The sequence below is a fragment of the Buteo buteo genome, chromosome 18, assembly GCF_964188355.1.
Source record: "Buteo buteo chromosome 18, bButBut1.hap1.1, whole genome shotgun sequence".
NCBI lineage: Eukaryota > Metazoa > Chordata > Aves > Accipitriformes > Accipitridae > Buteo > Buteo buteo.
The window spans coordinates 10,034,592-10,048,770 of NC_134188.1; the positions used below are offsets into that span (position 1 = coordinate 10,034,592).

At 38.5% G+C, this 14,179-nt stretch overlaps 1 long non-coding RNA gene across 1 annotated transcript; it reads left to right on the plus strand.

Annotated features, from left to right (window-relative positions):
* The first annotated feature begins 6,953 nt into the window (after nt 1–6,953).
* On the plus strand, nt 6,954–12,360 carry LOC142041316 (uncharacterized). The gene is made up of 3 exons (XR_012653424.1): nt 6,954–7,007; nt 10,462–10,626; nt 12,313–12,360. It is a non-coding gene; the product is annotated as an uncharacterized LOC142041316 (long non-coding RNA).
* The last annotated feature ends 1,819 nt before the right edge of the window (nt 12,361–14,179 follow it).

A 14,179-nucleotide genomic window follows, 5' to 3' on the forward strand; every position in this document is an offset into this window, starting at 1 on the left:
AAACAATTCTCAGTTCTATAGAAAAAGACAAAATATGTAATGATACTGGTCACTTAAGTAACCCAATTTAATAAGTGAATAAATTCAGACATTTTCTGGGGCTTCTTGCTTAAAACGGATTGGCTTCTATTGCAAAACTGTGTAATTAACTATTTTATTAATTTTGGACTTTTTGAAGTGTATCACTACGCTACATTGTCCCAAGTTAATAAATGGTTAAAATCCCTTTCCCATAACTCACCAATTTAATGGGAAATAAATATTTTCTAATTAAATAAATATATTCTCAAAGTGCCCAAAGACTTAAAGTGGGTTGCCTGAAAAAGAAGACAGAAAGAACTAAGCTAAGGCTCTCCTTCACACAAGAAATATTGTATATTGGATTGAATCAAAATCTGTAAAGTTTCTCCTCTTTCCTTTCTTGAAAAATCATCAATTCATGAAGAATCGATTGTTCACTGCTGAGACAGTCTTTCCTTTGGGAAAGAAAACAAGCAAAGAAAACAAAACCCGAGTGGCAAAATTAGTGCTCTGACTTCACAAGAACACTTGCTCCTGGCATGGAGCTGGCAGATACTTGCTTAGCATCTCAAGATCTGAGAGCCAATGCACCTCTCTTGGCATTTCTCTATTCCCAAGCAGAATTCACTCACAGTAGAGAAACTAGTCCCTGTATTTTCAGTTAGGTTAGCACTTATTACAGGGTCCTCTCTGTTCTTCCAATGAACAATGTCATGTGTTTATAGCTACCTATTTGTATAATAATGTACATACATTTGTACTCCTCCTATATTGTCAAACTAATACTTGTCTGGATTTAGCTTTGCATTTTAATTTAAGATGACATTACATGCAATTACTTTCTGTAATAAATTTTAATTTGGAGTACTGATGAAGATGAAGGCCTCTGGCAACATCTGGCTCTTAAAACTGGCCTAAGCACCTTTCAAAAGCTATCTTGTGAGTTGGCATAGTTGGGCCTACTTTCAAACAGAATTCATGTTATTTACACAGCTTTTTGATTGCTGTTTCAAAGTCTTTGAAACCAAGTTGCAATATCATCAGTAAATCTAGGGTGGGTTTCTTCTTGTGCTTTATGTCATCTTCTTCATTCAAGGATTTTGAATCTTGCTACATACAAGGCAAAAGTTTTGGTGAAACAGCATCTCCTGGCTTAATCAGTATGGGCATTCTTTCTTTCTCTTTTATGTACCTGATTTTATCTGTCTAGCTGATCTAACAGCATTAACCGTATTTAAAATATTTATTTTAAAATATTTTAGTTATTTTTTGCACTTGATAAAAAATAGAGGATAATACGCTACATGATAAGAACGATTAATAAATCAAAATTAAATAAAGTCTTTTCTTCCGCTGATTAATTTAAAAATTCCCATTACCTGGGACTGGATTTACAGTGTGAATATGAAAGTTACCTATCAGGTCTTCCCATTATTGACAAAGTCAAAGTAGTACACATGCTGCTACAATATTTAACTGGTCGTGGGACAATTTAGGCTATCCAGAAATAAAGGAATTGATTAAGTTATCTAGTAATCTCTGATTTAAGAAACAGAGATTCTGATTACTTAGCAAAGTGATGGACATTGCATAAAAATACAAAGGGACATACATATCCATTTAAAAAGGGATTGATCAAGAGATTCAGTTGCATGTCTTCAACTGCCATTGAAATCAGTGACAAAACTTACCTTGTGACAGTGGGTATTATTTCCTTCTCCTTACATTATACTTTAAGAAATTAGAAATTCTGACAGGGAGGATACTCACCGATGTTCTCCTTCCTTGAATGTTCATGATTCAATGATAATTTACACTCTTAAACTATTCAGTAATGGAAGTATCATACTAAGCAAATATAAAATTAAAAAAACAACCCACAACCACCTTTTTTCTGCTTCTCTGGACAGAAGTCAGCAGAGTAATCAAAAGCCCTAAACACTGTCATCTCACTTTGGTACATGTTTAAAAACTAGCAAGGAAGGGGGAATTGTCTGTTTTGCCCCCTGTAGTGTTCAGCAGTACACCGATTTCTTTGCATTTCACAGTGATTCGTTTTCCGAAATAGTTGTCTCTACGCCCTCGTAGCTCTCTTTGGTAAAGAAATTTTCCGAGTCTCTCTTTCATTTTCCTCCTCCTGAGGAGCTTGCAGTGGCCTTGATCTCAGGTTGCTGCAGCCTGGGAGGGCCGAGCTCTCTCCAGCAACCCCTGCCAGGGAGCCTGTTGCTACAGGAGACTGCCCACTCTGCAAACACCCACTTCTCCCCACCGAGAGCCACCCACGCCGGCTGCCACTAAGCCCTTCCCTGCCTGCGGCCGGCTGGATTTGCTGTGGCAGTGCCAGCTCCCAGGGAGCCACCCTCTCCTCTTTTCTTGCTCCTCAAGGAAAAAGGCAGATTTCTCCCCTCATTCCCTGCGTGCTGCTCCGTGGGACACCACTCTTACCGGTGCTTCCTTACCACAAACTCGACCTTAAATTTGGAGCCGACTAACAAAGCTCTTACCTCCTCTGCTGGAAACCGCTGTTCCTACAGGCTGCCCGTCAGGGGCGGGAGAGCGGGGCTAGCGACACGAACACGCCGTGTTTACCGTGGGTTTGAACACTTATTTAAACCATCCCTTTCCGGGGGGCGGGGGGGGCTGTCAGCGTCCCTCTCACCAGCGGAAGGCCGCCACGGTTCCCGAGAGCCGGCTGGTCCTGGGGCAGCGGCCCTTCAGGGAGCGCTTCCCCGCCGGAGGAGAAGCCCGGCCCGGCCCGGCCCGGCCCGCCGTGGTTGGAGGCGGCCGCAGGCCCCTCCGCCTGCGGGAGCTCTCGCTCCCTCTCCCGCTGCCGCCCTGCCTTACCGGTCCGTGTTCCCCGTGAGGGGAGGGCGGCAGGCCCGCCCCGCCGGACGCGCTGAGGCGCCTGAGGCGCGGACGGGCCTCCGGAGCCCCCAGCCGACCGACCCAGCTTGGCGGGAAGCACGTTTGTCAAGTACTGACAGGAATTTCAGCTTGAGAAAATACCTGTCTGTCAGACTGGGGGGGGGGGGGATAAGCGCCGTGGAAAGATAAATGAATCCAGAAATGTAAAATGGAGGTCGTTTCATCCTTCAGGCATTGGGATAGCTTTCTGTGGTCTTCAGGAAAGCTGTTAAGATTTTTGAAGGAAATACTACGTTTGATAAACGAGGGTGTGTGAGTGGACAACCCTGGGATTTTTCAGTAATTTTTGAGCTTTTAATACTGTACAAACATTTTTAAAAGCACCACCTTTCATATACTCAAAAGTACAGACCAAAATGAGAGGTGGGAGCCATAGATCTTAAATAATCAGTTTTCCCCTTAGGGCTTTCTTAAACCAATACATTTTGGAAAGTAAGCAGTTTTATAGATGAGTGGATTTTATTTTTGTATATGGTGGAGTTTTGATCACATGTTAACAAAGAAGAAAAAAAAGTATGCAGGTAAAATAAATCTGTTGGCTAGAAATACTCCCTGAAGCTGGATACTTGGATGGGTGATACCAGGCAATGTTTTTAGCCAGAAGGTCTAAGCATAGGTAATTAGCAACAAGAAATACTGACTCAGCATGCATGCCATCTCATTAACATTTTGGATAATTTTCTACATTTAATTTTCTGATGTTTTGTTCTGGAGATGTTTACACATAGTAGAAAATCTTGTGTCCTTCCTCACATAAACCCTTGTTCTCTTTTTTCCACTCTGATAGTGAGGTTTATGTAGGTATCATCACTGATAGGGCTGTTCCTTGCTCACTGAAAAATGTATAATCTCATTACCAATAATGGAAATCAAGTTTATGCATCAAAAAAAGAAAAGATCATTAGTTATTTAATCACTGCCTGTGATTAATCCTGCTGAAGCAGAAACGTTGATAGCTTTTTCTTTTAACCAGAGGGTGTATCTTTTGTGTTGGTCCAGCAATAAGAGGAAGCATGTTCTATTTTATGAGGATCAGAATCATAGTATTTAGACTTCTAAAAGTCCCTTTAGCTCATGCTTTTTCTGTCACTGATAATGCAGATTTGTTCATTGCTAGATACTTCTCCCAGTCTAGTGCTTAAGTCTTCCAGGAACTATTCTTGATTTTCAGTTTAAGCAGTGTTTGTTCTTGCTTCTTACCTTTATTGCTGGTTTTAGCAATAATTTTGATTTGTCTTAAGTAGGTCTTTTCCTCCCTGTACTAAGAAATGTCCATGCCATTTATGTTTTCAAGAAATCAAGATTTTATTCTGCAAATCTTTCTTCAGTCTGAATCCTTTCTGCTGCTTTTTGGAAAAGATGCACTCCTGCTCTGATCATTTTGTGTGGTACAAGCCTCAATCACCAAATGTGGCCACAGGCAGGAACAGTACTATGTCCAGCTCTGTTTGTCCCAAGTCAGATTTGGTGAAAATGTGTGATAGGATTTTATATTCCTTTAGCCATGTTATTTTCCTTGGTTTTTACTTGCTGGATTCTTCAATGCCAGCTTGATCTCTGAAAAGTTCATAGGAGTGATTTGCAAAGACAGTTACTACTGCAAGTCATGTGCACAGCCAAACTAGTTTAATTGTACATGTAGTCATGGTGAGTGACAATGGGAATGATCTGCTTGCAGTTACAAATGACCTTTAAAAATGAGGTCTTTTATCTCACCTTGTATCACCTTGTAACAGTTACGAGTATAGGAGGCATTAGAACAACATAGATATGTGGTACATTTATAGATGACAAGGGGTTCCTGTAGAAATAAAAAAAAAGGTCTGTAATATGTAATTAAAGACCATGTCATTGTATACAGGATAAAATAGGTTGAATCAATCATGTGTATCCTAACCTTAAGGATGATAACAGAATTATTCCCAACTCCCACTGGTATCATATTCAGCCTCAGGTCCACCTCTCCTCTCCTTTCTGCTCTCTAGTGACACCTAAGCCTGTTTTCTGGATCAGCTCCAGTGAGAGGCCGCTCACGGACCTGCTCCCTCCTGCTTTGCTTTCCATTATCCCTGCTTGTTTCCTTCCATGCACTTCTGCGTATATCCTTTTTTTTTCTCCAGGATCATGTACTTACAGAGCTCATTCTTCCATAAGTCAGGACTGTCCTACATGCTTGCTTGTCCAATGGATGACTGTAAAGCATCAATTATGCAAGTATCCTCTGTTATTACTTAGAAAGCTGCACTCTCTCTCTGCAGTGTCAATCTCACTTTGTTGTCTTTTGATTATCGGCCGTTATGAGACAGAATACATGGAGCAGAGGTCCTATTGAAAACTGTCTGGAATCATTTACTCTACCTTTTACTTACATCTTTAACGCCAGTTTTTAATCTACTTTCACGCCCATGGCAGATCTCAAAGTCCTTACAGAATTACAAAATACCATTGGTTTTTGACATTATATCCATTGCTAAGAACTCACTGACAAGCATCAAGGAGGAGAAGAAAATAATCTAGAAGCTCAGGGCAGTTACCCTAATATGCTGCACTCCAGTGTTTCAGAACATCCCAGCTCTTCTACCACTATACACATCAACCCATGGATCAGTGGGGTTTATGGTATTACACACCCTCCTTTTTGTTTTAGTCCATAGCGTGAGGTGAAGGACACATTATCGGGACTTCGGGTACAGAGGAACAGCCCTAATTAGGACAACAGTGCTGAATTGCTGGAGGAAAGCATTCTTCAAGAGTCACTAGTAGTTACTGATGGCTAGACAGGAATTCAGGGAAGGATTTGGATATGATGACCTGATTTTATTAAAAAAAAAAAAAAAGCTGGTGGGTAGGATTAAAACATTATTTTTAGGAGTAGCTCTGTAAATCTAAGCTGGAGAAGAAGAGCTGAGTTTTACTCAGTGGTTTTTTTTTCAGGAAAAATAAATCGAGGGATCTAGATGTTCTATTGCAACATCCTTTCTAAGTAATGAATGTGGGACTGTACTTTATACCGCTATCCATTTCTCTCTAAAAGCTCTTTCACTATCAGCTTATTCTAATATAAACTATTTCTTCTAACATTGTGTTCAATTTCTCTTACACAAATACAATTTATTAGACTATTTCAGAGACTATGATTCTTAAATTCTGTAAGGTTAGACATGGGAAAACCTGTTCACAGCTTTTTTCCAAAACTGTAAAATACAAAGACTATGGCTTTTTTGGTGTATTTGCACTTCTCTGCAGGATGTGCATATATTTCAATACAACAAAGAACTTAAAAGTTTTAGAGGAACAGATACTGCTCTTCTGGTGAAGAGCATTTACCCTCAGGAGATGAGGGCTGTACAAGTTGCACAGTACAGTGCAAAGTCAGAAACTTGCGTTCTACTAGTGGCTTGTTATGTCCTACCAGTGGCTTGTCTTACTGTTTTCTATTTGTGGCATAGTGTTGTAAACCAAGGTTCATTACAGTAATATAAATCAGGCAGTATTTTTGATTGCCCCCAGTCTTTTCTGGGTCCCACAGTTACAGGTGCATTGTGAAGTTGAAAACAACTGAAACTGTGATCCAAGGGAAAACAAAGGTGAACATCAAAGTAAAGACAAACAAAACAAAAGTGAAGAAAGAAAGGAAGAAACCAAGCACATGAAAGGCAGCTGCCTTTTAGAAGTAATTATAATGGACTGGAACTCATTTCTTACAAGCCACCTGAAAGCTGTTTGATAATTATAAAAATATTTATAGGCCAAGTTGACTTCCTTTGTTTATTTCTGGGAGAGTGTAGATGTATTCTTTAAGCAGCTTTGTCTACTTGCTAGAAACCTCATTATGTTTTGCATGTTTTCTAGTTTCTCTAGTAAAGGACCTAAACCTGATCAAGAGTCTGTTTCTGCAAGTACTACTAAGTAACTGGAACAGAGTATTCACAGTAATAAACTGTTTCTGCCTTAATTTCTCAGTAGGATGGAACCATTGTAGATTATTATTATTTTTCTACTTGCAGGCAGAGTTGCTAGTTGCTGCAGCAAGTGCTTTCATCAAATTCAGACTAAGTGCTGTAAGTATCATTTTACGGTATGTGATATTCACTGTGGTATTCATTCTGGATGCAAAAAATTGCCACTGCATCAAAGCATTAAGTATACTTGCATACATTAAATGTATTCAACTAAGCAAGTCAAGGTGGATAAAACTAGATTCCTAAATCCACAATCTCTGCAGTCCTAAGCACTTGTCAATCTTACTGACTCAGAGATTTGTGGGTGGTCTGCTTCTACTAAGAGCACAGCTTTTTTTATCTCAATCTTAGTTTTTCTGTTGATTTCAGTTGAGCCTGTTTTTTATGGCAGACTTTTAGTGGCCAGATTTATTCCGCCTGTCTTTGGTCACTTAGCAGAGGTACATCAGCAAGGAGCATAGTTGTTCAAGGTCCCTGTCTAGTGAACAGGAAGAATTTGTTATCTTTGTATGGCAATTAATATCTTAGCTGTTGTAAAATTGCTCTGGGGAAGTACCTTTCTAGCTCTGGTAGCTACAGAGCGAGCCTATAGTGCATAGGCTTCTGAGTTAGATACTACAGTGAGATTTGAAAAATTGTATGAAATGCTTAAATATTCTTTTAGTTGAAATGTCTTGATCCATGCATCTGCTTTGATTTAGGCATAAAATACTTGCCTCTTGATTTTTGATATTTAAATAACTTGAAATATCATAGTCCTATATATATGTCTCATGCTTTTAAGGTAATTAAGAGGTAAGAATTATAACTACAACACCTGAAATGGCTGGAAGGGAGCTAATTTATTGCCAAAATTATTGCCCAGCTGTCTGGCGTTTTTACTAAATTTCTGCTTTCTTCCATAATTATTTGGTTTCTGTTACAAACCTTCTCCTTCTTATTTAACTTTGCCTTACAAAGAAAACGTTATTAGTATATCTTGTATCAATTACACAAGAAGCTAATGAAGCATTAGACACAACTTAAACTTCTGTTCAAGTTATAGTGTAGAGGCCAAGGTGAAAAGTTATTTTATTTTTTACAAGATGACCCCCTTCAGTAAGAGTTAGCATGAAGTAAGGAAAGAGTATGTAGGTAGGAATTAGAGAACCATTTCATAACTTTCTAGAGAAAAAAATACATGTACCATCTGTGCAGTGAGTTAGAACTTCAGATGAAAGTACTTATGAAAGGCAAATATTTTGTGCTGGACTTGTCATTGCCAACATGAATCAGGATTTATTTCTGAAGTTCAGTCGTCATTGCTCCAGACACAAGTGGTGTTCATCTTTGAGAAAATAAACAAATACTAGTCACTTTTATCCTGTAGGTTGACACTATCTAAGAAAAGTGTCTTTCCACAGTTAAATATTATATGCAATTATTGCCAAGAACCCTCCTCTATAGCAATACATAGCAAGGCAATCAGTCAGCTGAATCCCAAAGCCTGAACAGTCCACTAAAGCATGGTTTGAAATATGCAACTGTTGCAGTCATCAAGATTTCTGTATACTTCATCTACACTTTTGAGTTACTCTAAGAATTAAATGGTTTTATTGTCTTCTATTGTTTGCATACAGTTTTGCTAATCAAGGTCGTAATATAAGTGCATGTGGACTTGGTGTATTTTAGAATTAAGTTTATTTTGTTCCTGACTGTACTTTCTGATGAGAAACAGACAATCTCATAAAGGTAAATGCGATTCTTTGCAGCACTTTCTTTCTGTCTATATGTAGCACTTCAGTATTAGGAAATGTGTGTTTTCTTGTACATAACAAAAAATGTCAGAGGCCAGACATCAATACATGGGAGTGATCTCATGAATCTTTCAGGAAAAACAGCTGGTTCATATTATGCCACAAGCATAAATCACTCTCAGACCATAAAAAAATTGAGCGCTGTACAAAAGGAAGTTCTAATTTTCTTCTTAATGGATGATAAAGCATTATTTCAGTAAATTCTGATTAGTTTATAGAGAGACTTGGAAGACCAACATCAAAATAATGGGTTATTAATAAATTGGATATGTTAAATGCATTGTGACAGCCAGCATTTAAAGTAAATTACTTATTTTATATATGGAACATGTTGTAACAGCCTCCTCCTCCAGCTAAGAAATCCATTAAACTCTTTGGTGTATAGTCAATTGGATCAATGCTTGCTGAGACATTCATATTTCTAATAAGGAGTAATTGGACAATGCAATAGGATAGAAATGTAAAAAGAATTTTTATACCATCAGATTAATTTATTAAAAGTATTTTACAGATATGCAATTTCTTAAAGCATTATTGAACTTCAGAAGCTTCAAGCATGCCTATAATTAAGTGATGAATCATTCTTTCACAGCAGCAAACTAAAAAAAGACCCCTCAGCTAGATCTGTAATGCAGATAATGTAATGAAAACAGGAAACGAGTGAAGTACTGGAGAGACAGGCTGAAAGCTGCATCCAGTAAGGGCTTTTGGAGTCAAAAAAAGGATACTCTGAAACCATTAGAAGCAAGACTCAAAAAATAGCGTAGGAGTGAGAAGGAAAGCAGTTGAGAAGGGCAGTGGGAACAGTGCAAACAGGGAGCCCACAAGCTTACTTCCATGTTTTACATAAAATAAAGCTGGTAATTTGGAACTGAATGATGACAGAACACTTTTGCTTTGAGTAATTGTTTTATATCCTGAGGAGAACCACAGTCTCAGAGGTCTGTGTTTACATTTCTGTATATAATGTCTACCTTAACACAATACCTCATGTATTGTCATTGCTTTATGACACCTTGTGTGTAAATGACAGAATTAAGATAAACAGATAAGAGGTAATTATAAACAGATGTGTGTCACATGGAGGTTTGCACCCATAGTGGTTTTCACAGACCTAAGTAAATTGATTTAAAACTGGTTTTAATTACACCAGTAGGACTGCTGTGTGTGCTGATAGGGAATCAGTTAGGCCTCAGTTTCTGTCTTTTGACATAGCCAAGGGGCTTTTAGTGTGTATGATCTACTTACATTTTATGCAATGTATAGGTGTGTTAACATATATTATTGACTGATTAGGGTGGTGAGGCAAGTCAAAAAACCAAAACAAAATCATATAAAGAGCCAGATTCTCTTCTCATTTACACTTACATAATTGAAATTTTTTGATGTAATTTAGGAGCTACACTGCTGTCTGGAAAAAAATTGGGCAACAAACTGATTTTGTGAGAAATAATATTTTTTTTAGCAATAGAGCAATATTAAGTAGAAATTATTAAGTAAAAAAACAGAGCATCGATATCAGATTACATCTCATAATTACAGAAACTAGCTTGTTAGATGTGCAGTCTTAGGGAAGGTTAATTCTCTTCTATCTCCATTTGTGTAACACAAATAGAACTGTCTCTAGCTTCGATTTTATTATTTTTTTTTTTTTAAAGTTAGTGTTATAAGGATTTGTAGCAGATTTAGGTAAAGATAGTGTAATTTTAAAGATCTAAATTATATCTTTACTTACATTTCCACTCTTTTTTGTTTAGACTTCTGGTTTCTCAAGTCACAGCATGATCCATATGAATTGTCCTGAAACTTCTACTCCCTTTCATGTAAGAGAAGCAGACTTCATAGCAGGACCAGATGTAACACCAGTGAGTTCACCTTTTCTCTGAGGAAGACATTTTTCAAATGGATACAAATCCTAAATGGTAATTTTGCTAATATTTGTTTATATTTTGCTCTAGTCCATTGTGATTTCAGCAATAGAAGCTGACTAAACAAGCACTGCCTGATTGAAAAAGCAAATGTCAGCTGCTTTATAGTGGACTCCGCTGTTTATAAACACAAATGGCAATGTATTCCAGTTCTGCTGTAAATCACATCTGCAATAATTTCACTTTTCAGAATGCATTTCTTCAGAGCACACCATAACGCTTCTGCACAGCAGATTGCTGAATTTAGGCCCAAACTTTATACTGAAAGCTGCAAAAGCTTTTAAAAAGTGATACTTATTTTTAGCACTTATCACCAGGAATTTTAATCTTTAACCTGTTTTGAAAACATTTACTTAAATACCTTTTGCAGTCCACCTGTAAACTGTGATTATTCTCTCTGTCCAAGGCCATTTGCTTTACTTCTGGCAGTTCATTGAACACAGCAGCGCTGCTCAGGAAAGGATGTTGTAAGGGGATATTTTGTTGCAGTCAGTATTGCTTTTAGGGAAGATGAAGCCTAACTACAGGACCTGTCTGAGGCATTAGCTCTAAGCCCTGAAGAACCATGTAATTCATCTTGGATTTTGCTTAACTAAAGTCTTTGTCTATACTGCTAAATAAGAAAGTGGCTAGGAAGCATGCTCGAGGGCCATGGGTCAAGCAAGCTGTATCCCTGATTCTCTATGCTGCTTAATGATTATCTCATTTCTGGCTCTGCTTTGGACAGCACCAGTTGGCTCTTTCTGAGCAATACTTGGCTTCAGTTTGACAGACAGTTCATTCCAGGAACAGGGTTCAAAAGGGACTGGATAGCACTGCAGGAGGTTTGGCTCCTCCCAACCGCGCACTGGCCCAACAGGCTTTATATCCTCAAACACTCCCAGATAACCTCATGTTAACACCCCATTCATGCAACGCAGGATTCAGCGTCATCCTAAAACAACTGCAGATTGGTCTGCAACAGAGAGGTATTTCAGAAACTGACCAAAAATCTCCTCCTAAGGCAATAAATGTACATGTTAGCCAAAAGAGCCCCAGTCAGGGATCCATCCTTGGACTTGGTCTGTGGGCACAGTCAGATAGTCTGCTGGAAAATGGAAACACAAATCAATGCGAAGACAAGCAGAGTAAGAGATACTAGCGAGGGTGGTTAGATATTGCTTCATTTTTTATTTCTCATTAGAGTAATTGACTTAATTTTAAAATTTTAATTGAATAAGCTGATGTTACTTTCAAGTTAAAGATTTGCATAATTTAAGTTATTTTAGATAGCTTGGCAAACTTCACTGAAGGAAAATCTTGAAAGAGGAGTTACTGGTCTAGTCCTAAGTGCCAACCACTTGAACACAGGTCAGGAGCACTCCAAGAGTCTCTCCTCCATGAAAGCATTTGGTTTGGAAACTGTTCACAGGAAGTACTCATTTGAGCAAAGACTCCCCTGCTGACAAGTGTTACCTACAACTTCCACAGCATGTTAGGGGGGCTGGAAGCAGGGCTGGAGACCTGAGGACTGAAACTGTAACTCTCTATCGAACAATGGTTGTGTTGATAAAATTTATGATGTATGACCTTGCTGGTAGAAAGTTAAATTCCCTTAAAGAACAGCACAGTGGGGTGGAAGATACATTGTGGAACACACATACTGCAAGTTTTAGCTATTGTACAACTATGTAATTTCAGATTGTCCTTTGGCTGATGGACTGTATGCACATTTAATTATTGGTGGGCCAAAATCCAACAGTAGTGTTCAGTCAAAGTAAGCTCAGGGCTACAATGACTGGAAGGTTTCTGGAAATCCCAGGTAAGTCATGAGAGATGAAGTACAACTACCTTATTAATTGTTTATTTCACTATAGTCTGAACTCTGTATGGAGCACTTCTGGATAGAGTTTCCAAAGATGTCATTCTCTCTGCAGTGGCCACAGAGACCTGAGGAGCACCTACAACTAAATGTTTTGTCTTCTGGAAATAAAAATACAGCTCTGGGAAATCTGAAGAACACTATCACAGATGCAGGTAGTTTGGGGAAAGTGTATGTGGATGCAAACCTTTTTTTCATATGGAAGTCTTAACACCTTCAGTGAGAAACTAAAAGATCCTTATCTAGATGGAAAAAAATAATCACATAAAAGCAGGAATCTACCCTCCCTTTATTGAGGTTATATACTGTACAAAAATACTATAATAATTAATACAAAGTGGGAAGCATAATGCTATGTGTTTATATGAGGGACTGGTGAGATCGGAAAAGATTAAAGCTTCTTGGTGGAATTAGATTTTTTTTTTTCAGAGGGAAGTATTTGAAGTACATACTTCAATTATATATATATATATATGCTTATAAAACAGATGTGGAAAAACTACTTATCTGGCCCTTGTTAAATGATCACAACTGTATGGACTTCACTCAGCTTAAGGAACTGCCATTTTGGCACTTTAGGTGCTGACATCTCACACAGCATAAAGGAATTTTCCCAAATACTAAGAAATTAATCCTGGCCACCAGAAAAATCTATTCCAAGGCATCACAGCCTGAAGAACTTTATATGCATGATAGCTGTCTAACTTCCCATAAAACAAGTTATAGCTGTGATGCAGAAGCAGAACTACATTTTAGGAAATGGCTTCATTCTTGCTATACCACTTGTTTAATTTCCAGAACACAAAATTGCCAATCCATAAGCTCAATTTTCTCTGCTTTTGTGAAAGCAAACATGGTGTGTGTGGGGGGTGCAAAACAGGGGCTTTAGGTGAACAAATCAAGATACTAAAAGGTTTCTGCAAGTCAAGTATGTGTTCTCTGTGGCAAGATTTTCCTGCACAACTAGAACAGTGCTCTGGGAACAGCGAGGTGACTTAGCAATAACTAGCATTAAGGATGCTATTTATAATCCAGATGCACAGTCAAACAGCATATGCCCTGTGACTGGAGAGTTGAAAACTTCATTTTGCAGTAGTTAGAAAAGCATGCAGAGTCTCTCCTTCTCTCCTCCCACCCCTTTCTTCTCCCATTCTCGATGTGTGAACATATGAGGAATATGCCCAGCACTGTTTCAGTTCCATTTTAATCACAGAAAAAAACCCCTTGTCTGTAAAGAAAAATAGTAGTTGGTCAAATTCTGCTAGTTATCAGACAATCTTCAAGAAGCAGTCAGTCACCACTGAGCACCCACATTGTAACACTGCTCCATCCCAGAAGCTGCAGGGAAGACGTGGTGCAACACAGCCGAGGAATTTTTAAGAGTGGAGGACTTCTTCACAACTCAATGCAAGAACAGAGGTTCTTTCAACAGGAGGATCTTCTATATGTAGTTGCATTTTCTTATAATCCTTTCTGCTTTGCATCCAGCATAAGTGGTATACAGCAAGTGAGGCAACCAAATAAGCTCAAATCTGTTGTATGTTGTGTGTAGTTTGGCAAAATGGGTGTGGAGAGAGGGTGGAACAGCTATGGATGCTGCAGTGGGAACTCTCCAGGGCAGGGAAGGGTGTAGTCACTTTGTGCCTCATTTTTTGTGGACACACATGCAGTAGTGAGGAAAGAATG